This window comes from Mus caroli, chromosome 7 (assembly GCF_900094665.2).
Source record: "Mus caroli chromosome 7, CAROLI_EIJ_v1.1, whole genome shotgun sequence".
Lineage (NCBI taxonomy): Eukaryota > Metazoa > Chordata > Mammalia > Rodentia > Muridae > Mus > Mus caroli.
In genome coordinates this window covers 135,389,641-135,416,772 of record NC_034576.1, presented here as the reverse complement: position 1 = coordinate 135,416,772, position 27,132 = coordinate 135,389,641, and positions in this window count along the sequence as shown.

Below are 27,132 nucleotides of genomic sequence, written 5' to 3'. Positions count from 1 at the left end.
CCACTTCGCTCAGATCTGATGCCAACGGTTGCTTTAAAAAAAAAAAAAAAAAAAAAAAAAAAAAAAAAAAAAAAAAAAAAACTACTGGCAGGAGGAACAAAAGTTCATCAATAGTGGGTTTGAGGGCAACCTGGGCTATATGGGACAGTATCTCAGAAAACAAAAATCAAGAATCTGAGGATACGAGCTGGGCGTGGTTGGCACACGCCTATAATCCCAGCACTCGGGAGGCAGAGGCAGGCAGATTTCTGAGTTCGAGGCCAGCTTGGTCTACAGGTGAGCTCCAGGACAGCCAGGGATACACAGAGAAACCCTGTCTCGAAAAACAAAAACAAAAAAAAACAAGAATCTGAGGATACTGTTGGTACTCAACAGTAAGTAGGAATATGACTGTAACCCTTGTGGCTGCGTGTTTCCGGTGTTGACCATGAGCCTATCATGATATCCAGGTGAATGAGTTCTTGCACAACCTGCTGACCCAACTCTGCCTTTCTCAGAATTTTCTCTCAGCTCTACCATCCATAATTGGATAACTTTGCTCCAATTTTCTCCTTGCAACAGGGAAGATAAGGTCTCTGTTTAATCATCCCCCTCTGAGCACTTGCAATCAGGCAGGATATTGCTGCTTTTAAAATAAGACAATGACATTTAACGACTTTCATTTCTTCCTATACAAAAGATTAATTTATATGCCGGGAGTCATCAGCTCATTGGAAAACTCAGCCTATTCTTTTAGAAACACAGAGATATGATTAACAACTCAATCCCTCCTTTATATTTTTAATCTTGTAGCTTTTTTTTTTCCCTGTGTATTTACCTACAGGGTCTAATTTAGTCTTTGCTTCATTATTATGCTAAACTTAGCAAGCAGGACTGAGGAGTAACACAGGATCTCTCAGGGTGCCCCAAGAGTCAACCTACACCATCTCTAGGTATCAGCAAAACATATGGATGGAGGCCAAGGGACCGCACCTGGAATGCCTGCCTAGCCCACCAATCAGGCTCCTTGGGTCTGACCCCACTCCAGCATCATTTCACCCCTCCATCTACCCCCAGCCATACCAGGTGACTTCTTATTCCCCAGATGCTCGGTGATGCTCATATGGTCCTGTTTCTTCTCAAGACCTCCCTTCCACCAGATACCTTCTACCTCCACCAATGTCTCATGTGTTCTTCAATGTCCACCTAGAGCATCTCTCCCTGGATATCTTTGTAGAGTCCCCTGTGGAAATGGCTCCCTCCTTCCCGACTCACACCATCCTTCTGGATGTACTTAATCCATCCTTTCTTCTATAGCGTGAATGGCTATCACATGCTGGTTTCTCTCCATCACCACTCATCCTGGTGTCTGCATGAAGCTTGGATACAGCCCTGTGCTACCTTATAGATGAGAAGGATGAAGTTCAGAGAATTCAAGTTCACCATTATTCAGAAGGGCTGATTGAACTTAGGCTCAAATTTAGGAAACCTTTGTCTGCCTCAAGTTCAGTGACAAGCCCCTGGGTAGTCTGAGACTAACAGTTTTGACAGGTTTGCCAGCAAGAAGGAGTCATTGAGCCCACAGTTGAATGTGCCTCTATGAACCACATGGATCAACACTTCCAACCGCTATAAATGGTGGCCACACCCCAAGATCCACACATAGCCATGTTTTTTTTTTAATTTTTCATTCAAAAATTACCACACAGAATATGCATATATTAAATCTTATAAAACTTCTAAAAATGGTGCCAGGAGTTGATATTAATAAATGTATTTATCCATCATGTACAACAAGATTTTTTTGTTTGGTTGGTTTGGTTTGTTAGTGTTGCTTTGTTCTGTTTTGTGTGAGACAGGATTTCTACTAGCTCTGTAAACCAGGCTGGCCTCAAACTCACAGAGATCTGCCTGCCTCTGACACCCACACCCACACCCACACCCACTCCCACCCACACCCTGAGTGCTGTGATTAAAGGCACAAGCCACCAGTACCCCCAAGGGTTTTTTCTTTTCTAAAGACAGGGTCTCAGCTAGGCAGTGGTGGTGCACGCCTTTAATCCCAGCACTTGGGAGGCAGAGGCATGCAGATTTCTGAGTTCGAGGCCAGCCTGGTCTACAGAGTGAGTTCCAGGACAGCCAGGGCTACACAGAGAAACCCTGTCTTGAAAGACAGATCTCATTTAACCCAAGGCGCCTCAAACTGGGCTATAGAGTTGAGAATGGCTGTGAATGTCCATGTCCATGGAGCCTGTGCCTCCATGTCTTGAGAGCCAGGATAACAACGAACATAACTATCACATCTGGTTTATACAATGTTGGGAATTTGTGGTAAATTCTAAACAAACCCAGGGCTTTGGCTTCGTACATGCTAGGTAAGAAATATACAGACTGAGTTATATCCAAGCCCTTACCTCTAGACTTTAACCATTTTATGTATGTGTGTGTGTGTGTAATATATATATATATATATATATATATATATATATATATACACACACATATATATGTGTGTGTGTAACATATATATATATATGTGTGCGTGTGTGTGTGTGTAATATATATATGTGTGTGTGTAACACACACACACATATATATATATATATATATATATATATCCACAAACTGCAAAGATAGCTCAGCAGTTAATGCTCTTCCAGAGAATCAAGTCAGGTTCCCAACAACCTTCTCCGGCAGTTCACAGCCTCCAGTAACTCTGGCACCAGAATCCAATGCTATCTTCTGCCTTCCACAGGCATCTGCACTTGTGTGCACATATCTATACACACACAATCTCAAACACACACACACACACTCACACGCAGACATAATTTATCAATTCACGTGAAAAGCAGGAAAAAAAAGGTCTGAGACCATCCTCAGGCCAAGTTCTGGCCTGAACAACCTGCTGTTACTTTTTCCTGATGTTAGCTAATATTAATTGGCCATGTGTGCACTGTTTTCTGAAAGAAAAGGCACCGTTTTGGATGGAATCTAGAAGTCCCTGTTGTCTCTAATGCTCTCAGGTGACTTGATACCTTATGACATGGTCCTGCTGCTCTCAAAGCTGTGGTTAGAGAAACTAAGAATTCCCACTGCAAAGGGTGAAAGAGAGCGTCCTGTGAGAAACAGGATCGTGTCTGGAACCACTGTTACAGACTAGAGACTGGCTCATCTCCAGCAGAGAATGTCTGTGTGTCTCTCTGTGTTCAGTGATACTCCCATAACCACCGTTGTGGACAGAGGAGCGCCCCCCCTTTCCTTCCCAGGTTCTCCCGCTGTCACCCACAGTCCACTTTAACCCACCTTGAGCTTCCGGAGAATTAAGGACAGTCCAGAGAACGTGGCAGCCAAAGCTGGAGCGGCCCCAGCCAGAACCATCTGTGTCGGTTCCAGACCCTAAAACGAGAAAGCTCTACCCTGAGAAGACCAAACACTGGTGAGGCTGAGGATTCCCCCATGGTTGGGAGAGATGTGGAAAAGGACAGCTCCCGTGGAAGGGAGTGGAGACAGGAGGAAGACTGCTGACTGCAGCTTCCCACCCACCCCCAACCCAGTCCCACCCCTGCCCCATAATCCTCCATGAGCTTCACGTTTCTTAAACAAATGGCGGGCCTAAGTTTTTTGTTTGGGGTTTTAGGTTTTCTCAGTCAGTTGGTTGTTTTTGTTTGTGGATTTGAGGGATGGTTTATTTGCTGTGTTGTGTTTTGGTGCTGTGGACTAAAGCCAGGGACTCACGAATATTAGGAACATACTGAGCGAGGGACATTTTTTGGCCCTAACTAAGTCAGTTTAACTGCTTGTGGATATTTGTGTTATTTTTATTTAGGGGACTTTTACTGCAATGAAGAATCTCTTGTTGTTAAATGCACTCAACAACTTTAAGTGCGCACATGTTCATGGAGAATGTGTTTTGTTCCAGTTTGGTATGCAAACCCAAGGGCTTTCCCAGGCAGAAGGAGCCATTTATCAGACCACACTTGCTCCCTTCGCTCTATCTAGGTAACTCTGGTGGTTTAGCAAAGTCGAGAGAGAGAGAGAGAGAGAGAGAGAGAGAGAGAGAGAGAGAGAGAGAGAGAGAGAGAGAGAGATTCACACCTTTTTTTATATTTCAATATTTAACATTTTTATTTTATGTATATGTGTGTGCACCTGAGTGTATGTTTGTGTATTACATGCATGCAGGAAATGCAGGAGCCTGCATTAGCCAGAAGTGGGTATCAGCTCCCCTAGAACAGGAGCCACAGGATGTTGTGTGCTGACACATGGGCTGGGAGCTGAACCAGGTCCTGTCCAAGAGGAGCACACACTCCTAATCCCCAGGCCATCCCTCAAGCTCCTGCTATTCTTCTAAAACATGTATTCAAGTTCTTCTACCCGCCTGCCCTTGCCTTTCTGTTGGGTCATGTTTCGTCTTTTTCTTACTGGCTTTGAGGGTCCTGTACATCGAGTCCTTACTCAAACAGTGAGAGGCTGGAGGCGGAGCTTAGTTGGTAGAGTGCCGGTCTATTGTGCACATGTCTGGGTTTCAACCCCAACACTGGGAAAAACATTACCATGGTGACGCAGACCTATAATCTCAGTGCTTGTGAGATGGTGCAGGAGGGTGAGACGCTCAAGGCCATCCCTGTCTATACATTAAGATTTGTCTTCTTATGCCTGTCTGCAAACAAAAACTGTTAATTTTAAAGAAGCTTAAGATATATAGATATAGATGTAGGTGTAGATGTAGATATAGATGATATATAGATGTAGATGTAGATGTAGATATAGATGAGATATAGATAGATATAGATATAGATATAGATATAGATATAGATATAGATATAGATATAGATGTAGATGTAGATGTAGATGTAGATATAGATATAGATGAGATATAGATAGATATAGATATAGATATAGATATAGATGTAGATGTAGATGTAGATGTAGATGTAGATATAGATATAGATATAGATATAGATATAGATGAGATATAGATGTAGATGTAGATGTAGATGTAGATATAGATATAGATATAGATGAGATATAGATATAGATGTAGATGTAGATGTAGATGTAGATATAGATATAGATGAGATATAGATATAGATGTAGATGTAGATATAGATGTAGATGTAGATGTAGATGTAGATATAGATATAGATATAGATATAGATGAGATATAGATATAGATATAGATGTAGATGTAGATGTAGATGTAGATGTAGATATAGATGTAGATGTAGATGTAGATGTAGATATAGATGAGATATAGATATAGATGTAGATGTAGATGTAGATGTAGATGTAGATGTAGATGTAGATATAGATGAGATATAGATATAGATATAGATGTAGATGTAGATGTAGATATAGATATAGATATAGATGAGATATAGATATAGATGAGATATAGATATTGATATAGATGTAGATGTAGATGTAGATATAGATATAGATATAGATGAGATATAGATGTAGATGTAGATGTAGATATAGATATAGATATAGATATAGATATAGATATAGATGAGATAGAGATAGAGATAGAGATGTAGATATAATGTGTGTGTGTTTTATGTATCACTTTAGAATTTATCCCTAAATCATGAAAGCATTCCCTGTGATTTCTTTTAAAATCGTTATTGATTTATTGCCCACGCTTGAATCTGTGATCTTCCTGGAAAACCTCTTTGCATAGAACTTGGGGCTTCCTTTTCCTTCCCATATGAATTCAGTGCCGCTTATTAAAGGACACCTTTTGAGTGGTCTAGTAGAACTTTCTGATCCTATGGTCTCGGTTACGTGTCCTTCCCTAGATCCAGGGTAGTATTCCGGGAAATAATGCTCTAACAGTGTGGCCCAGATGAACAGAGCCAACCCTACTCAAACCCAAGGACCCCAAGGAGTGGAAAGATTAGTGTTCTCCCAAGGAAAGTGAAGGAATTATTATCAGAAGACAGTGACGGCTGCCCGCTGGGGAAGGCGGAAGCCTTGCTGCCTGACTGAGGAGACAGCCCAGCAGGAAGGCTGTTATCTAACCCAGCTAGCAAATTGCCCCCGGGGACCCAGCTGTCTCTAAAGAAAACACAATGGCTCTCCGCCAAAGCTACCACCACTACCTAAGGCTTATTCTCTAGCACAACTGATTATCCCTTAGAGCTCCTCCCGGTGAAACTCTGACTCTCTAACTTGCCTGACTGCTGAAGCTTCTCGAACCTTCAGTGGCTGGGATTCCGTTCACAATGTGGCAGCTGCTTCTCATAGAGCTTCAAGCCCGTTGCTCTACCTTCATCTGATAAAGACTCTTGGCTTTCCGCTCCTCCTGAGAAAGATTCCCCGTGCCTGTTGGCTCCTCCCTAAAGAGCTGTAGCTTCACATCTCCTTGTCATATTTTGGTCTCTGCTCCTAGGGGAAGGCACCATTACTGCTTTCCCAGCTCTTGGTGACAAGTGCCTCTCCCGCACAAGGCTTTTTCTAGGGTGACACTCACTGGTCAGTTTCCATAAGCACCAAGTGCCTTGAGCCAGGGCACATAGCCTTTGATACACCATTCCCATTTCTAAGTAAGGAAGTTATCCCAGCAATGTGCAGAGGTACTGGCTAAGTGTTGTTCACTGAGGCACCATTCTTAACAATAAAAAAGGCAAGACCCTCATCCCCATTGGCAGCAGAAAGAATGAGGGAAGGATGGCCTCTGCTGAGCGAAAGACCTTTAGCAACATTTAAGATCGCACTGGCTAACTTGGGTAAGTGTCCGCAGTATGTAAATGGGAGAGAGGGCTCCAAAATGATGTTTCCAATTTGACCTTCTAAAGCGTAACTGGTTTTGTAAATTCATGCAAGAAACTGATTCACAGGGAAATTCTAGCTGTGGTTGCTGCTGGATAGTGTGACACCCAGTGACTTTGAACTCTTGTGTATGACAAGCCAACATCCTTAGTAAGATGGCAAACCCCTACACCTGTCCTCACAGCAAGAGTTTTGTCTGAATCAGTCCCAAAACACAACATCTGTTTTGAAGAAATATGCTTCCATTAACTGGGCTCCGAAGGACAATTGAATTTTTTAAAGCATGAATATTAGGCCTGAACATGGTTTTATTAGTGACCAAACAAAAAAAAAAAAAAAAATTGAATGCTATAATGTTGGGAAAGGGACCAAGTCTCAAAACCAGAAGCAGGTTTGTGAAAGCCAAGAGTCCCAGCCTAGACATAAAAGCCCGAGGCAGGCCTCCCACTGGGCTGAGTAGAGACAGCTTCCCTTCCACTGCCTGGCTTTTGCAGACGATTGTCTCTATGACAATGAGGTTCCCAAGGATGAAACTGGGGTGCACATGAGGTCTCAGAGGGTCTGCCAAGGCTAAGGTTCACTCAAGTTTGGCCAGAAAGAAACTCCAGGATGAAGGGTGCCAGGTAGGAGTGTGAACCTCTTCTAAATGCGGCTTTTATCTCCCTGGACTCCTCTTCTGTTCCTTTTTGCTGCTTTTCATCATCTCTTAAATGTGACCATTATTTTAAACTTAGAATAAATAAATACATGGAACTTGGTTGAAGAAGGCAATGGATCAGAAGTTTTGCAGCCTGGGTTATAAAAGATCCTGTGTGTCCCCCCATCCCCACCCCACCCCCCAAAAAGAGGCATTATTTTAAGCTCCTTTAAGCATTATTTGAAGCAATGCTATTTTATGTTAACTTAATTTACCAAATGCACAGCATCGTTTGGGGGAAGACGGAGATACTGACATGATAGATGGTAATTCAGCTGGCTGTTGGCCCCAAAGGCAGTGATTCATGTTTTGAAATTTCTTAATTATATATGTACGTAGCAACTCTAAGGAGCCCCAGCAGAGGCACAGGGGTTGGCCGGAGTCCCTCAACACCATCACCAAAACAGGGATGAAAACTTCTAAAGGAAGAGTTATAAATCAGCGATGGGGATAGATCGTATTTTTAAAAATCTGCGGTACAGAACATAAGACATTCTAATCACCGTATCTATAATTACAGAGCAGAATAAATCACTAACAAAAATGAAGTGCCTTTGGTGCGATAAAGAAGAATAATTAACTTTTAATTCAAAGCTGCCATTTCAATGTTTGATGTTTAGGCTAGCCCTAGGGACTGGCAAGCAAGATACAGGAAATCAACTTCCAAAGGGACCCTGATGGTCCTGATGATTCCCAGGACCACGGTGGGGAGTATATTTTATTGTTTTTCCCCCCCGGAAAGATGAATAAATGAGCAGCTAAAGTGATCAAGAGTAACAGCACCTCTGTGAAAGTACTCACACTTTACACACAAAATAGCCCTCTGTGCCACAGTGGGCACTCTCAGCAGGAGGAAGCTGTGTCCCCTAACAGGCAAAGAGTAACTTCACACAAAACTGGTAGTAAGATCTGGAGATTGCCTGCTGGCCCAGCAGCTGGGAGGGTGGGGGCAAGGTTCTAAGTGACCCAAGTGGGGACCCAAGTCAGCCTCTGAGACGCTGTCCAACAGGTAGCAAGGCAGGCACGGGAGAAGCTGAACAAGTCACCTGCCCCTTGGACATGGCCCACATAGGAGGCTGGAAGGATGCTGCTCCACAGGGCTGGAACCCAGAAACAGTGGCCAGGCGCCATTAGGACAGCTAAGTAGAAAGGAACTGCCTCTGCCTGGAGCCCAACTCTCTATTCTTGTGGTGACCCAACCCCTCCCTAAGGAGGCAGCAACCTGGGGACAGAGCCTAGTCTCACCATCATGCCCGGGGATATCTTGAGCAACACACCAAAATTTTTCCCATGTGTTTCTTCTCTTTGCAGACAGGCCAAGACTCAGGAAGGGAAAACAAGAAGATGAACGTGTAAGCAGGAGGAGCCACTGGCCTCAGGGGAAAAGAAGGGGAAGAATACAAAGATGGAGCCAAGAGCCTCAAAAATCATAGGCAAGCACTCCACCCGCCCTGCTTTCTATGCTGCTGTTGAAAATAGGAGAACAGTGCTCTAACTCTCCACTGTGACCCTGGCCACTCGCAGCAGCAGTAGCAGCAGCAGGCAAACAGCATCCCAGTGGTGTGGAAAGTTACCTGTCTAAATTACATACTTTTCTCATTGCTGTGAGAACTAGCCGAGAAGCAGCAACTTAAGGGAGAAAGAGTATATTTTGTTCCCTGTTCAAGAGGTCACAGCCCTTCTTAGTAGGTTTTGTTTGTACAAGACTGACCTCCAAACCAAACTTTCAACTTCTGTATTCGTGCACGTGCACGGGGGGGGGGGGGGGGGGGGGGAGGGACTTGCAAATGATGTCCACAGCTGGGCTTGTTGACTGCTGATGTTCCCTCATTGAAGGAGCAATAGAGATGGTAATGAAACCCTCAATGGAGTATCCAGCTGTTCCTCCAAACCAGGTGTATGCAAGTCTGCCCTAATTGCACATGAAGTCCAGGAGGGACTAGAAATGTATAGGCAGGGAAGGACTGGGTGGGGCACTCCATCTGCACAGCCATAGGGGAGTCATCACCCATACTGGATGCAGACCTTAGTGTGGCTGTTTTAAGGCCACCCGTGCTCCTGCCTATAACCCCCATTGCTCCGTAATAAACTCATTGATTGCCCAGGTCAATGGAACAGTGCTTCAGATTGTCCTGGGGACCTTCGGAGGAAGGATGCATATTGTTTATGCCTCCCCAAGGGGAGGAATTTTAGTGGCAGGCTTAGCAGCAAGAGTGAACACATCTGGACAGGCAACGATCAGGAAGCAAAGAGAACAGGAAGTGGGATATGCCTATAAAACCTCAAGGCCTGGACCGGCAGGATGGCTTAGTAGCAAAGGTCCTTGCATGCAAGTCTAACGGCCTGACTTCAATCCTGGATCCCACAATCCCACATAAAGGGGGAAGGAGAGATGGCCTTCAAAAGCACATTGTGGCGCAGTGTCCTCTCCACACTTGCACACTAAACATACACAAAAATAATAAAGGAAGTTTAAAAAAATAAATGACCCGCTTCTTCCAGCAAGACCCCACCTTTTAAAGGTTCCACAGTCTTTCCAAAGAGCATCACCAGCTGTGGACTGAGTGCTCAAACTCATGAACCTATGGAAGACATTTCAAATTCAAACCCCAACAACAAAATCCTAGGAGCTGAGAGAATCCAAGTTCAGACCCAGCAATTCCTGATGCGTTCGTGAACTCAGACGAGAACACCTGCCTTTCAAAATCTCATTCCTGAACTGCCCAAAAGCTTTGGACACTCTCCAACATCTCTTCCACCTTTTCCTATACCATAACAGGTGCAGGGGCCTCCTGTTAGTTTGCTTATTAACAGTATAGATTCTTGGGCCACCCCGCAGAGATGCTAATTCTATAGAAGGCCTAGACACACATCTGACTGTTTGACAAGCTGGCCAGGGGATTCCTGTCACACAAAGGTTAGGAAGCAATACCTCCGGGGGACAGAGACAGCCCCCTCTGGAGAACCATGAACCGCCCATCATTGCACCCCATCAGTGAGGCTCCCCTCTGCCAGCTTTGAAAAACCCTAGACTCCATAGTGCATTCCACCTCCCTGGGCTCAGCTACAACTCTGAGTTTCCTAGTTTCTTCCTGTCCTTGCCCAAAGCTGTTACCTCCAGAAACACTTCACTGTCCCCTCCCCATCACAGTGATGAGGGCTCCTGAGCCAGGCCCATCCCACCCTCTCTTGATCCCAGTTACTGTGGTCCCAGGACTCACTGGACCAGAAGCAGCCAGACACACAGCAAGAAGCAAGGTCTAAGATCACTCCAATTCTAGGTACTGGCCACAGTGGCCGCTTCTCTGATAGGGGCATGCAGACCCAGCTGGCTTTCTTCGGGCTCCAGGTTCTCAGGACCCTGAGGTGACACAGACCTCATTAATCAGTTAGGTCAGTCCTTCCCATTGCCTACCAGCTCTGTAACCTTGTCCAAGGACTCTGTCCTTATCTTTGAGGAGGGGATAATAAAACACCCCCTGGAGGGGCTGGTTAAGGATCTACAGACCCTTACAATTGCAGTCCCATTGAACAGCAAGCACAGATGGCTATTACCATCAACTGAACCCCCACGCTGGCCCAGGAAGAAGCCAAAGGTCCACGTGGGTCTTGCAAGGCAAGTTTGCCACGCTCACACCCAGAGATTTGGAGGAAATGTGATCATCAACAAAGGGATCAAGTGGAAGCCTGGCTGATCAGTCCAGGACTGGCTGAGATCAGGACCCTATTAAGAGTTATCTAAAATGTGGGTCTGAGGAAGACAGGGCCTGGGGAAACACCAAGCAAGCCCACTCTCTCCCAAAATCATACTCCGCTTCTGACAGTTGTCCTTTAGTCCTGACCCCCATAACCATCAGGCCTTCCTCTACCCAACTAGACTGCCCATACAGCAAAGCAAGCCCTAGGTAGTTGTGAGAGAATGGGGGTAGGGGTGGCTTCTAAAGGCCTGGACCTAAGCAGTTTAGAGATGTCACATCCAAGGTCATACTTGAGGCAAGTGCATGGATCATATGGAGAGTGAGCAATTCCCATTCTTGACCATCCAGCCACACTTCAAGACTCAGATTTCTGCACACTACTGATCAGGGTCCTACATCCAACCTGAGGCTCTCTCGGGTCTCAGTAAGGGCCTAGCTCCCATTTAACCCAAATCTAGAGATTTTCTGTGACACGACAGGCAGAAGGTGCCGGTCTAAAGGGCCCCTGCAATCCCACTTCATCTCAATGTGCCTCTTCACAGACAGAGAGCTGAGGAGAAAGTGGCCATGAGCCGTAAGTCATTTTTTTTTTTCCGAGAGTAAGTTCCCTTGAAAATTAAGGGATGGCTGTTGACAAGCTGGACCGTCAGAGCGCCAGCTGCCTAATGAAGCAATAAAGACCTTTGTTCCCCCTCTTCTCACTGCCCAGCTCCTACACATACAATTACTACAAAAATCAAAGAGAGGTATGTTGCCTTGAGATATGATTTCCATATTGGTATGGATTTTATTATACAAGCAGTACAATACGCTCCATTATCATTTTGATTATACGTGCCTTTCATTTGCACCGTCGGACCATTATCTGCAGTACATTCATTACATTATAAGAAACTGGAACTCCATCCTAAAGATGAATTGTTTAAAAAAAAAAAAAAAAGAGAGTTTCTATTTTTTCGCAGATTGATATTTCAGGAGAGAACATTAAACAGCAAACATTATTTGTAAAGTTATTTTTATTTTTTTTAGTAACATAAACTCTTAAAAGAAGGAAATAACCCTGATATTTCTAACAGACAGAAAAGCCCCAGGCTAGCCACAATGAATGATTGCAGTTTAGAATGCGTGTACTATTAGGGGCTCCTGATTAAATTGTAAGTTCCTTGAGAGAACGGAAGTCAAACAGATGAGACTGGAGAGTCAGCCTAGTGTGCGGAGAGGGCAGATCTCAGACATGGTGAACAGAAGGCTTCCCCTTGAGCTGTGGGCTCCACACTGGGAGGTCAGAGTCACAAAGTTTCTGGGGAGAGAGGTTGTTATTTATCAGGCTGAGTGGAGGCTCAACGCTGCCAAGTTCAGGCTTCCTCCTAGAGAAAGGCAGAAGAGAATTGGCCTGGCTAGGGTTCAGAGACACATCAGCCTGTGCTGCAGTATGAGCAGGAGAGGAAGGTAGACAGGAGTTTCTGGAGAGCTCAAAGCGATTATTTGGGACCCTCCCCTCCTCCCTTCGCCACGAAGTCCACTCAGAGATTCAGCCCTCTGCTTCCCATTGCCAAGGTGACTCAGAGGTTGCAAATCAGCAGACTGAAGTTCATACCTGACTCAGCCAAAGCCTGACAAAGCTGGCAAGCTATGGATCTGTGGGCAAGGTCCTTCCTTGTTCTATGTGATGGTTAATATTGTCAGCTTGACAGCATCTAGAATCACTTAAAAGAACAACCTCTGGATATGTCTGTGAGGAAGTTTTAGATTGGGTTGAGTGTGAACACCCACCCTAAATGTCCATGGCACCAACCCGTGGGCTAAGCGAAAAGAAGAAAGCAAGCTGAGCACCAGCATCCTTCTCTCAGCTCCCTGATGGCAGGCACGAGGTGACTGGATGCCTTATATCTCTGCCACCATGCCTTTCCATCATGATGGACTCCATCTTCAAACCAAGTCCTTGACCAAGGTCAAAACACTGGAAGGCAATGGGGAAGAAACAGCCTAACTTGCTAAGGAAACCCATGTTACCCCAGGGTCCTGAGAACCTGGAGCCAGAAGAAAGCCAGCTGGGTCTGCATGCCTCTGTCAGAGAAGCAGGCACTGTGGCCAGTATCTAGAATTGGAGTGATCTTAGATCTTGTTTTTTGAATGCTGTGTGTCTGGCTGCTTCTAGTCCAGTGAATCCTGGCATCAAAAGAGAGGATGGGAGGAACCTGGCCCAAGAGCTCTCATCACTGTGATGGGGGAGGGGACAATGCAGCCAGTGTTTCTGGAGGTAACAGCTTTGGGCAAGAACAGGATGAAGTTAGAAAATTCAGAGCTGTAGCTGACCCTAGGAAGGTGGTCTTGGGGTTCAAGATGGGCTAAGGGTTTTCAAAGCTGGCAGAGAGGAGTCTCACTGATGGGGTGCAATGCTGGGTGGTTCATGGTTCTCCAGAGGGGCTGTCTCTGTCCCCCGGAGGTATTGTCACTTCCAGATCACAGTAAAATAAACCCTTCCTTCCTTATGTTGTATTTTGTCAGGTGTTTTGGAGCAACACAAATAAAAGTACAAAGTCTCTGTTTTCCCCGCTGATAGAATGTTGTCAGTATAATAAATACGTTGTTTGGTTACTTCACAGGTGTTGTAAGGACAAGTTAATACAGCCATAGGTGGGACTGTCCCTTTAAAAGGAAAGAATCGTTTCATATCTTAATAAAATGATATGAAGTGGGCTGGCGGTGGTAAACCACAGCGGTTATTCCAGTGCTGGGGAAGCTACAGCAGACGATTCACAGACTCAAGTCCAGCCTTGGCTATACAGTGAGACTTCGCTGCTGTCACTGTGATGAAGCACCCTGACCAGAAGGGACATATGGGATGAAGGGGTTTGCTTTAAATTAAAGTTCCAGGTTACATTCACTGCAAGGAAGTGAAGGAAGTGAACATGATGCTTTGCCCGCACAGTCACTAGCAGAGAGAACCAACTGTGGATCCTGCCTGCTGCCTCCTCCTCCTCCTTGGCTCAGCCCCTCCTCTCCTTTGCACTACAGTTCAGGGCCCCGCCTACGAAATGGAACCACCCACATTCAGGGTGGGCCTTCTCTCCTCTATTGACAGGCTCCACTCTCGTGCCCAAAGGCCAGAGAAATCCTCACGAAGACTCACTTCCCAAGTGATTCTAGGTTGTGTCCAGTTGACAGTTAAAATTAGAGACTGGAGAGACGGCTCAGCAGTTGAGAGTACTCCTGCAGGGTTCCCTGCACCTATATGATGGCTTACAACTGTCTGTAAGTCCAGCTCTGAGAGATACAACAACATCATATGGCCTCTGTAGGCATCTGCATGCACAGTGTACATGCATGCATGCATGCATACATACATACATACAGGTACATACACATATACATAAAAGTAAATAAATACAAAAACAGTATCACAATTTTAACTCAAACTATAAAGAACCCGAAACACAATAACCTCAGTTATGTCACAAACTTCATGACTCCTCTGTCACTCAGACCAGCTCCTGGAAGGCATTTCTCTGTCATCAGGCCCATCTTGGATGTCACTTCCTCTGTAACAGTGTCCCTGACATCGCAGGGCAGCCAGAAAGCCATGGCCTCTCTCCGCTGTGACAATCACAGGCTCTTCTGTATCACTTTCCCCTTGCGCTGTTCAGCTAGAGAGGAATGTTTTTCAAACTTCAAGACACTATATATTAGTTGCATATTATATAACTAGTTTGATATCTATATTGCATATAATCATATCTGTACACATACGTATATGAATAGAAGGCCTGGAAATCAACTTCTCGGGTAGCAGATAGCACTTTGTTTTCCTTTCAATGCAAGAGACTGCAGTAGAAACACCACTTCGTAACTCAGAAGCAGACAGTGGCGCGTACTTCTCGTCAAGAAGCGCAGGAACGTGCACAGGATGGACTTTCTGCCAGTGCACCAAGACTCAAAAGTTGGAAAGCCAGGGCTGAGACAGTAGCTCAGGAGGTGAGCCCTTTCCTAACATGCATGAGACCCAAGGTTCAATCCCCAGTACTGTAAAAAACAAACAAACAAACAAACAAACAAACAAACGAAAAACAGGGGAAACCATTGAGTGGAGGGAGCCTTGGCAATACTTTTCAGGGTAGGGAGATGGCTAGTGGATAAAGGGACTGCTGAACAAGCATGAAGATGTGAGTTCAAATCCCTAGAGCCCACATCAAAGCCAGGCACAGTAGTGTATTTCTCATCCTGATGCTCCTACAAGCAGTATTGGGCCAGAAACAGCAGGAACCCCCAACCCCCGAAGCCTGTGGGTCAGCTAGGTCATATATGTAGGCAGTTACAAAAAGCAGAGACCCTCTCAACCAAGGTGAGACTGACACCTGAGCTGGCCAGCTACCCTCCACATGCATGCTGTGGTGCAAAAGTGCCTACAGACATGACTGTATACACACAGGCCCACAATAACAAAAAAAAATTTTTTTTTTTTTTTTGCAAGTTGGAATGCTTACCTGGATCTAAACTCCCTAGGAACAAAGCTTCAATGACAAGTTTTATGCCTGACCCTTAGAGCACAGAACTCAGCCCTTGACTTACAGCGGGAATTTAGTGTTTGCTGAATGAATCTTAGTTATCACCATAGTTATTATACGACTGCACAGCTTCCAGCTTCAACCTGAGGACACTAAGGGAAAGCATATCTTTTGTCTCTGGCTGAAAGCTGATGGGAAAAGTCAGGACCCCATTACCTCCTCCAGTAACCACTAGCATCCTATCTGGTTTGGACTTTTAGTTATTGTTTGTTCAAGACAGGCTATCATACAGTCCAACTGGCCTACAGCTCACTATGTCACCCAAGATGACCTTGAATTCCTAATCCTCCTGCCTCCATCTTCCAAGTGTCGGGGCTACAGTTAGGCTCTACCACACCCAGCTTGCTTGCAATCAGTGCTCTTTAGAAAGCCTCTCCACCTGCATGAAAAATGACGCGTCTACTCCCCTCCCCTTAGCTGCGAGCCTGGGAGAACTAATGTCCTCCTCTTCCATCAGTCACTGTGGTCCACTTGGCTGTGGACGGGGCTGACACGGTCTTTAGAAGATCCTTTTATATACTGTGATATTGATTTTTAAAACATTTTTAGTCGACACAATGAAAAGCTCACCCAGGGGTCCTCCTTCAAATCTAGAGTTAAAAAAAAATCCATATCTTAACCCCTTTTACTGTCTGAAGCCTCCCTGGGCCATGGTGACTCTGAAGGCTGCACTGGGTGGGGGTAGGGTGGGGGGTGGGGAGGGAGGAGTTCTACTCATGTGGGTTTTTTTTAACCCCTCTTAGGATAAAGTTATTGATTTTTGAATAAACGTTTCCATCGGCCCATTTCCTAATTGCTTGACATAGAGTCTCCTGGGGTGAGATGCATGTTGATTTTTGCTACACCGAAGGAAGAAGAAAGATGAAGGAGGAGGAGGAGGGGAAGAAGGAAGGAAGGAAGGAAGGAAGGAAGGAAGGAAGGAAGGAAGGAAGGAAGGAAGAGGAGGAGAGGGAGGAGGAGGAGAAGAAAGGAGAGGAGAGGGGGAAAGAAAGGGAGGAGGGACGGGGAGAGGGAGGGAGGGAGGGAGGGAGGGAGGGAGGGACAGAAGGAAGGAGAAAAAGAGAGGGCACAATCCAGAATAGAGTGTTATTGTTAAGGCTCATGGCTCTCTATTCACGTGAGCCTGAATCTCCAGGACAAGTTCATCCATTACTTTAGTGCTCACTCAGTGTGGCACAGAATGGTGATTGCTGCTAGAAGGTTCATGCGCCCTTTTAGTTCTTGGTGTAAATCTTTTTAAAATATTTTTTAAATGTGTGTGCGTGTGCATGTGCATGTGCATGTATGCACGCACCACACAAGTGCGATCCTTCAATATGTGTGTGGAAGTCAGAGAACAACTGTGGAGGTCAGAAATTGATTCACTCTTACTCCTGAATGGGTCCAAGAGCTCAAGCTCAAGTTGTCAGGTTTGGCAGAAGTGGTGTCCATTATCCCTGAGAAAGGTGGGGCCTGGATGGGGGGCAGAGGGAGAGGTGGGGGTGGTTCTGGCCTTTCTCTATGAAGACACTGATAGAAGGGCAGCGAGTGTGGCTCGGCTAGTATAGCATCTGTCCAGTGTGCGTGAAGCCTTCGGTTTCTCCTCTAGCACTGTGTAAGCAGACTGCGGCAGTGCACGCTCACAATCCCCCATTCAGTAGATGACCTTGCTGCATAGGAAGTGCAAAGGAACCGGCTAGTAAATATTTTAGACTTTTCACAAATTTGTATTGATCAATGAAGTTGATCAATGGAACTCCTAATGTGTTTCTGTAACACCAGTATAAGCTCAGAAGGATAGGACCCCTTGTAGGAAGGATGGAACTTTGGGATCAGTGAGGATCGTGTTAATGTTCCCTCGTGACCTGTGAATTGTCAGTATTCAGTCTACAAACGTCACTCTTATTTCGAGGCCTGTTCCCAAACTGGTGACCCTAGCCTAAGCATGTGCAGCTCAAGGCAAACTAGAGGTTGGGCTGAATGCATTTTGCATTATGATAACACCATGAGCCTGTGGGTGCAGGGAGTGGATGGGATGGTTTGTTTGCATGAGAAATGCCCCCCCTATAACCTTGGTGCCCACTTGGTGGCATTGTTTGGTGATATTTGGAAGGAGCAGTCTTGCTGAAGGGAAGCTTTGAGAATAAAACTCAGAAGCCATTTCGAGTCCACTCTCTCTGCTTTGCGCTTGTATTTCAAGATGTGAGCTCTCAGCTTCCTGCTCCGACCATCATGCCTGCGGCCAGCTGTCTGCTGCTAGCCTTGCTGCTAACTTTTAGGGACCATAAACTCTTTCTTCTATCATGGTGCTTTCTCACAGTGACAGAAAAGTAACTAGTCTAGAGACTGGAGAAAGAGTCCAATCCTTGGGAGGGAGAAAATCTAGGGGAAGCTCCAAGGAAGACTTGGAGGAGGCGGGACCCAAGGATAGTACAGAACCAGGCAGAGGGAAGGACACAATACCCTACAGCCACAGCTGACCATCCCAGCCACAGGACCAGGTATCCTGGGGACAAGCTGGTGCTGCAGAGCTCATGGAGAATGTGGGGCCCAGAGCTCCCCAAAGAGGAGCTTGCCACCTGTCACAGGCCTGGCAGAGGACAAAAGCAGGCATTTGAAAGATCTTTCAGCTCCAGGGCAGAGAAGGAACCGAGAGGTTTGGACTTGATTAGAAGGGGGGAGGGGGGGGCGGTGCAAAAGAGACAGATGTGGGTTCCTGAGATGGGAGAAGGTAGGTGTGTGCCTTGCCTTTATGGGAGTTCTGGAGTTTAGGGTGATACTCAGGCATCCCTGTTGCCTTCAAGGATACTGTACTATAATTTAGCATCAATAACTGAGCACAAGAGGCCTAATAGATGACTCACAAAGAGTTGATCCCACAGGGTCTACTAGAGAGAAAACATGGAATGGAAGATTGCTGGCAGAAAAGAGGAAGGAGCTAAGAAAGAGCTAACCAAGGACATCCTGAGAGTATGAGAAAAGCCAGAACAGAGCACCCAAGACAATTCTACCCAGTGGGAAGGCCAGTGCTACTGAGATGAGGACTCTGTAGGAAAGGGCAGTCAAAGCTGTCATCGGGTGGAGGCAGAAGTAGGAGATGTAACAGGAGAGCCAGAGTAAGGAGGAGACACAGGGCAGAACAGGGCAGAGAGCCTTTCCCAGAAGCTTGTCTGGGAGGGAAAAGAAAGACTGGGACGGAGCTGTGGAGCAATGGGAACTCTGGTTAGAAACCAAGAGAGAACGGAGAATGAAGGTGGAGTCGTTTTGCATGTTTTTGATGCTAAAAATCCCACAAATGGGCCTATGAGTCGGTTCAGCAGGTAAAGGTGCCTGCTGCCAAGCCTGATGACCTGAGTTCAGATCCCCCCAAGATGCACATAGGGAAGGAGCGAAGTTATCTTCTGATCCTCATGAGAGCACTGTGACACCCAAGTTCTACACACACACAAATCAATAAAAAATGTTTTTTTTAAAAAAGAGAACACAACTTTATGCAAGACCTGACCTGTACAAACTTGACTGCTAGAACCAAGCCTTCTATTTGTCCCTCAACCGAGTGTAGAGAGCAGAATTAGCTTTCCTTAGTCTTCTTCTCCCACCTTTCCTCCGTTTACAGTTCCCTGAATCTATGCGTGCACGTGTGCGTGGGTGCATGTGTGGGTGGCACCCGCATAAGCATATGTATGTGTTTGTGTGTATTTGTGGGTGTTGTTGTATGTGCATTGTGTGTATGTGTGTAGGTGCATGTGTGTATATGTGTATGTGTGTATGTGTATGTGCATGGGTATGTGTGTATGTATGTGTGTACATGTTTGTGTACATATCTGTGTGTGCACTCATGCATGGATGAGTGCATGCTGAGTGACACATGTGTACATATGTGTGTATGTGGTGTGTATGTGCATGGGTGCATATGTGAGTACATGGTGGGTGACACATGCGTACATCTGTGTGTATGTGTGTTTATGTGTATGTGTGTGTGTGTGTGTGTATGTGCATGTTTGCATGTGTGTACATGTGTGTGTGCATGCGTGTGTACACACTTAGGTTTAGATGGAGGCAGGATGTGAACATCAGACATCACCCTCTGCCACTCTCCACCTTAGTTTTAGAGGCCGAGCTGGTGCTGAAGGTGGGGCTCATCAGTCCATCTGCAGTGCTTTCTCAGTGAGTTCTGAGGAATCCTTGGTTCTGGGGTTTACAGATTCATACCACAAGCCAGGTTTTTGTGTGGGGGCTGGGAGTCTGAGCTTGGGTCCTCTGACTTGGTGACAGGTACCTTTACCCAGTAAACCACACTGCAAGTCCATTTATGGAATCTTTCACGCTGTTTGTGGAATCTTTAGCATCAACAATGTCAACACGGACACTTTCCCAACCGAGCCATCTCCCTAATCCCTTGGATCTCAACCCTATTTTTCACTTTTTGTGACTACACTTCACAGTCTTCTCCCAGTGGCTCATCCAAAATCCGCTGTGGGGTGAGGCAACATTTCTATCAACTATGTTGTTGTTGTTGTTGTTGTTTAAATATTTTCTTTATATACATTTCAAATGTTATCCCCTTTCCTGGTTTCCCCTCTGAAAACCCCCTGTCCCATCCCCCCTCCCCCTGCTCACCAACCCACCCACTCCTGCTTCCCTGTCCTGGCATTCCCCTACACTGGGGCATCAAGCATTCTCAGGACCAAGGGCCTCTCCTCTCATTGATGACCAACAAGGCCATCCTCTGCTACATATGCAGCTGAAGCATGGGTCCCTCCATATGTACTCTTTGGTTGGTGATTTAGTCTCTGGGAGCTCTGGGGGTACTGGTTGGTTCATATTGTTGTTCCTCCTATGGGGCTGCAAACTCCTTCATCTCCTTGGGTCCTTTCTCTAGCTCCTCCATTGAGGACCTTATGCTCAGTCCAATGATTGACTGAGAGCATCCACCTCTGTATTTGTCATGCACTGGCAGAGCCTCTCAAGAGACAGCTATAAGCAAATGGATGGAACTAGAAAGTATCATTCTGAGTGGGTAACCCAATCACAAAAAAGCACACATGGTATACACTCAGTGATAAGTGGATATTAGCCCAGAAGCTCAGAATACCCAAGATGCAATTCACAGACCAAATGAACTCAAGAAGAAGGAAGAAGACATACTTTGGTCTGTCTTAGAAGGGGAAACAAAATACCCATGGGAGGAGATACAGGGACAAAGTATGGAGCAGAGATTGAAGGAAAGACCATCCAGAGACTACCCCACCTGGGGATCCATCCCAAATACAGTCACCAAACCCCAGACACTATTGTGGATGCCAACAAGTGCTTGCTGACAGAAGCCTGGTATAACTACTTTGTTTTGACAGGACCTACCTCAGGCCTGGTCACCATCGGGGATACCGGGGTGTCAAAGTTCTGCAGCACATGCAAGATGCATCAAGACACGAGGTCCCTATTTATGGCCTGAGCCCCTCCCAGCTCTAGACACAAAGCCACTGTTATTAAACTATTGCTTACACGTTTGGTGAAGAAAGCAGGAGAGAGTCAGTGCGATTTCTAACTAATCATGAATAAGTCAGATATAGAGGGTTTTTTTCCCCACCTCTGGGAAGATTGTCAAGTGAAACAATGTGGCTTTGAGCTTCTGACAGATGCTAATGAATTGTTGTTTACATTTTTGATTTACTGCCTAAACAAAGATAAGACATGCTCTTGAAAACACATTGAATGCACAATCCAAACACATCCATTAAATCTGTCACAATAAACATGACAGCTTTCTTCTAACCTAACAACTGGCATGCCTCATTTGCATATTAATGAGAAAACCAGGATCAGCCCGCACAAATTACTTATATCTCATGAAGGGGCTGCTTCTGATGACAGCGAGGCATTCCGGGTGTAAAAACACCAAGTTAATACCTTTGCTGGCTTGCTGGCTTCTCCCTCACTTTGTTTCCACAGCCCTGGAGCTCTGACATGTTTCCTTCTGATGATGATATTGGATACAAAGGTCCCTGGTAAGTGGGGTCAGCATGACTCAGAAAGAGCAGGTTCTGCTGACAATACTTCAGGGATCCTTGCTGGGCACCTGTGATGACTAACTCGATGTCTTCTGAGGAGTCTACTTGATCATTAATTGAGTTGGAGTGAACTGAAAGAAATACACAAAGAGGTATTGATAGCAACCAGATATGAAGAACTTTCATGTGTATTGTCACAAACAGAAGCGTTCAGACAAAGGAAACAAACAAACAAAAAATGCATACACCTTTGCTATCCTTCCTCACCCCATGGCAGGGATGACTAATCAATGCCAGAACTCCGTTCAGCTTGTATTAAAACTCACAGATGGCAACTCAAGACTTCACACAAGATATGAGACTCGATAGATATCCAGTACAACTGTTTCTAGCAGAGAAACCCAGAAAGGCCTACTCAGAAAGATTAGGTCCCCTCACAGAGAAGTGAAATTGAGATTCAAGTCTAGATCCTTCAGCTACTAGCCAATCCTCTCCATTTCTGCACCTTCCAGGGCATCACTCCCTCTTTGCACAGATACACCTATGCACCTACGTAGATGTCTGAGTGATTAGAAAGAATGTTTATGGATGATAACTCAGACTTAAGGACCCAGAAAAATAAAAAAAAAAAAAAAAAAAAAAAAAAAAAAAAAAAGCTTCTCCAGGTAGAAGCATTCAGACTCCAACACAACCAGGGTGCCTCTTCAGCATCCCTAGGACTCTCTTCCCTCTCATGCATCCCAAATGGACATGAGCTTAAATTTCACTCCAGAGGATGATGGCCAGTATACTTGGCCCTCTCAATCTTCTCTGGGCTGGGAAAACAGCAGCTCTCATGTCCTCCAACTGGGGTGCTGCTCAGAAGAGAGCTTGAAACCAATGGCTTAGAAATGCAACCCACCAGTTCTGGTGTTTTTCCAGCCCATGAACTCCATGGCTCCGCCCTAAACACTTTTTACCTAATATTAACCAATCAAGGGTACAGCAGGTACGTCTTCTCCCTGAGAACCTGTCTCTGAGACCTGAGCCCTGCCTACACTTCAACATGCCAAGGTCAAGTAACTCAACCTTGGTTGGACCCTTTCAAACTGTCCACACTTGTTCGCAGTTGGCACTGACCTACCTTCAGGACTTTGCCTCCCAGACTTCAAAGGGCCTCCTAATCACGTGTGTGATCTTAGAGGCAAGGTGGTCATAATAAGCTGGCAAGAACATCTTAAGAGCACAGGGTACAGTAGGCCAAAGGTACTACATAAAGAAAGCATGCTAGACCTGCTCTCACTGGTAGGTTTTCTTCCAACATGTTCCATCCATGTCATCTCATCGGAGAAAAACCTCCTGTTCTAATTAAGATGAAGATGGAACTGTCTCCACAGCTGCAATCCTCTCCCCTTGTTCATGTCCTTTGCCATCTCCTGCAGACTGCTTTGGGCTGAGTGTCACATGCTGTAGCAGGAAACTGCTAAGATGTGATCTTGCCTCATGGTTTGGCACCTTTGCCTGGAGTGTGGGCAGGGGTGATAAAACGTCACTTCCCAGATTAGATTCCAAAAAGGCTTTAACCTTGGGCTGGTCCATTGCTCTGTGGATAAAGGTGTTTGCAAAGATGGACTAACAACTTGAGTTCAGTCCCTGGGACCCACATAGTTGAAGACAAGAACCTCCTCCCAAGGGCTGTCCTCTGATGACATGGTGTATGTGAAGTGTGTACAATTTGACATCAGTGGCAACCTGTGGTAAGACCTGTGTGGCAGGAAACCAGGGTCACCCTCTACCAATGAGTAGCAAGGACAACTTAGGTGTCCTTCCCTCAGCTCACAGGTTTATAGTGAACACACAGCATCTAGTGGGGATTCTCCATGGCTTGGCTTTCAGATGTAGCAATAGTTCTGACCCACAACCTGACTCAGCCCTGCAGAAGCCAAGAAGTGGGGGAGGGTCTACAGCTCAGCCCCACCGGAGATCCCTATGACCAGAAAGTATAAGAAGAACTTGTTTCATCCTCTGTAGTTAAAGGTAATTCGTTGTGTAGCAATAAACAATACTATTAGTGGAGGCCTATGACATTGCTCTTCATTAAGTCAACAAAAGTTAAATATCAGCAACTTCTTAGGAGTCAATCTAAACTCTTTAACCTAGTCGCTCCCTCTTTATCCAGGCAGCTCTAATGTGATTGCTCTCATAACACTGGGGCTTTAACTCAGGACCTGAGACATCCTAAGCTAACACAATCTACCACTGAGCTACATCTCCAGGCCTAAGCTATGTACTACTTAGCTTCACTCCAGATGTGTGAAAATGGGCTCTCAGAGGTTACATGACACCCCACCCCAACATGTGCAATGTCAGAGACCTGAACTCATGACACCGATTCTTAGGTTCTTATTCGTGCTCTGAGACAAGCACAGCATAGTACCCGGTGTCAGGAGTCATGCCAGGCCCAGGGAACAAGCGAATAGGCAATGGACCATAACCATTCAGGAAATACAGAGTCTCTAACAGGCTTCAACGAGAGATCTCAACTGCCATGGAGGCAGAGCCGAATTTGGGATCATTTGGGCAGTGGGAGATCCTTCAAACTCCCCAGCTGACCCAAGGGTGGAATATGAAGCACGCAGCCATCAGACAGTAATTGTCTCTGATAGATAAGGCAGATGACATTTGTCCAAGGGGACCAGTTCTATCACAATTCCTTCCATCTATTAGTCACTATCTCACAATTATTTTTGCCTTTTCTAATCAGCACACAGGCTCTTAAAGCCCTCGCTTGAACACAATTCATCATGTCCCCTTCTACGTGGGGAGAATCAATGTTATTTACCGTGGCTAGGCCCACAGAACCCATTTGTAACTAGGGAAGGGTTTGCTGCTGCCTAAAACCAGGCAAACGTTCCCATCCTTGGAAGGTCTGCTCTGTCCACAACATGGCCCAGACGTGTCCAGGGGCAACTCCAGGCACTCAGTAAGTTCCTTCCCTTAAATCAATAGTCAAATCCTCCTGTCTTAGGCTTTTATTGCTGTGAAGGGACACTATGACCAAGGTACCTTTTAATAAAGGGCAACACTTAATTGGGGCTGGCTTACGGTTTCCCAGGTTTAGTCTATTATTATTTCAGAGGTTTAGTCTATCATCATCAGAAGCATGGCAGCATGCAGGCAGGCATGGTGCTGGAGAAGGAACTGAGAGTTCTACATCTTGATCCAAAGGCAGCCAGGAGACTGTCTTCTGCAGGCACACAGGAGGAGATTTTCTTCTGGGGTGGGCAGAGCTCAAGCACTAGGAGATCTCAAAGCCCCGCCTACACAGTGACACACTCCCTCCAACAAGGCCACACCCACTCCAACAAGGCCACACCTCCCAATAGTCCCACTTCCCGAGAGCCAAGCTTATGTAAACCACTACACGTGCCCTGTCTGAGTTTCTCCAGGAACTGCCTCTGCTGTCTTCAGACTGTCTCGGGGAACTGTACTAAGAGAGATTGCTCCCAGCCCTCTGCAGCCACACTGGTCTGGCGCAGCTCTAGCAGGATCTTCAGATGAGGAATAAGCCAGGACACAGAAGATCAAAGGAGATGCCTCTTCCAAAGACAGAAGACATCCAGAAGGATATCAGATGTGATTCTCCATCTGGGTCAGAACCATGAGGGCATCACTGATCAGCTGTGGAGTCTCTTGGGAAGCAGGGAGAAGAAACTTTCGTTTCAATTCACAACCGTGAGCCCTGCTGGGAAATCTGTTCCAACTTCAAAGAGCCCCGCCCTCCTCATAGCAGATCTGGCAATATTTCCAGGTCAGGATTGGCCCCACACTACAGCTCCCCCTATCGTCCCCACACAAAATAGACAGGCTTGTCTTACAGAGTCTTCATCTGGGGGACCAACAACTAAAAAGGGGGCCCGGGATGGAATGAGCAATATCCCAAGGCAGGGATCCAGCAGCCTCTTCATTTCCTTCCTTTTCGCATTAAAGTTCTCCCTGACAGCCTGCCCCACGGAGAAGCCTCATAGGAATTAAGATATTCCAGATATTCTTAGAAAAATGAAATGTTGAAGAATGGCTTCCTGAGCTGATAATAGCGGTACATTTGAAAAATAGGCCTGAATGCCACGTTTAAAAGCCTGGAGTCATAGAAGGCATTATGAATGGATAGAGTGTGAACCTCTACAAGCAGACTTCATTGATGTCACCATAAACGATGAATGCTGTCACTCTTTTTTATATATAACAGGAAGATATGCCGCTGCATCCAGATCTCAATGTAGGCACTGTCAGGCTCACTGGAACGGCATTGCCTGAGCTATTTATGACAATACGAGAGGAAATACAAGGTTAGAAGATCTTTATCTGCTGTCTGTGGAAACGTGCTTCCACGCTGACGCACTCGTGAAATAGCCTGTGACAGTGAGGGAGCTGGAAAGTGAGATTAGACAGTGCAGGAAGGACTGTGTCCAGACAATACTGATGCTCACACTGGTGAGCCTCCTGGGCCTTTCTCCCAGCATCCTCCAGGAAAACCCCATCCTGGCATTGACAGCAGCGGCTGGTGTATCATTCACAACTGATCCAACCAGGAATGCTTGTTCCACCTTCCAGAATGTAATGAGGCTTCTAGGAATAGCTGCCAGGTGGGGTCTACATCTCCCAGACACCCTTGCCTCCAGTGTGGTCCTGGACACGTTTACACCAATTAGGTGAATCTGGTGAGATCCGTACTTTTGAGTGGCAAGTGGGGCATCTTCCCTGGTTTCTCTCCCTTTCTAGTAGCTGAAGATAGAGGAGTCCCAGGTCCTAGCGGATAGTGGAGCTGAGCATGAAAGGACCTGAATCTTCTGAATGACCCCACAGAATAACAGCTCCCAACTCAGCACCAACCAGTAGTCGCACTGTGTGTTAATGTATATATGTACACTACTGAACCAGTCAAATTGCAGCCTATATTACCGCAGCCAGTCTTGGGTTGACTAGTACAATTAGCACTGGCCCTCTACATCACTCACTCAGTTGTCTGTCCATCTGTTCCATCACATGAAGAAATGTGAAGTAGAAACCTAAAGGCATGGACTTATGAGTTACCCCTATCCTTATGTGGTCTGTCACTTGGGTGTCTCTGGAAAAGCACTTCTTCTCTTTCAGCTTTCATCTTCATTCCGGTAACTTGAAGATTTTAAAACTCCTGAACCATAGTCACAACAGCCAGAAGGTGGGAGCAACCAGTCAACAAATAAACAGGGGTGGGGTGGGGGGAGGGGGCGGCAGGGAGAATGGTTAATATCATTTTCTGCTCTTGCAAAGGACCCAAGTTCAGTTCTCAATACCCACACCAGTCAGGCCATCACTGACATTAACTCCAGCTCCAGAGGATCTGATGCCTCTGGCCTTCAAGGGCATCAAACTCACAAGTTCATTCGCACACACACACACACACA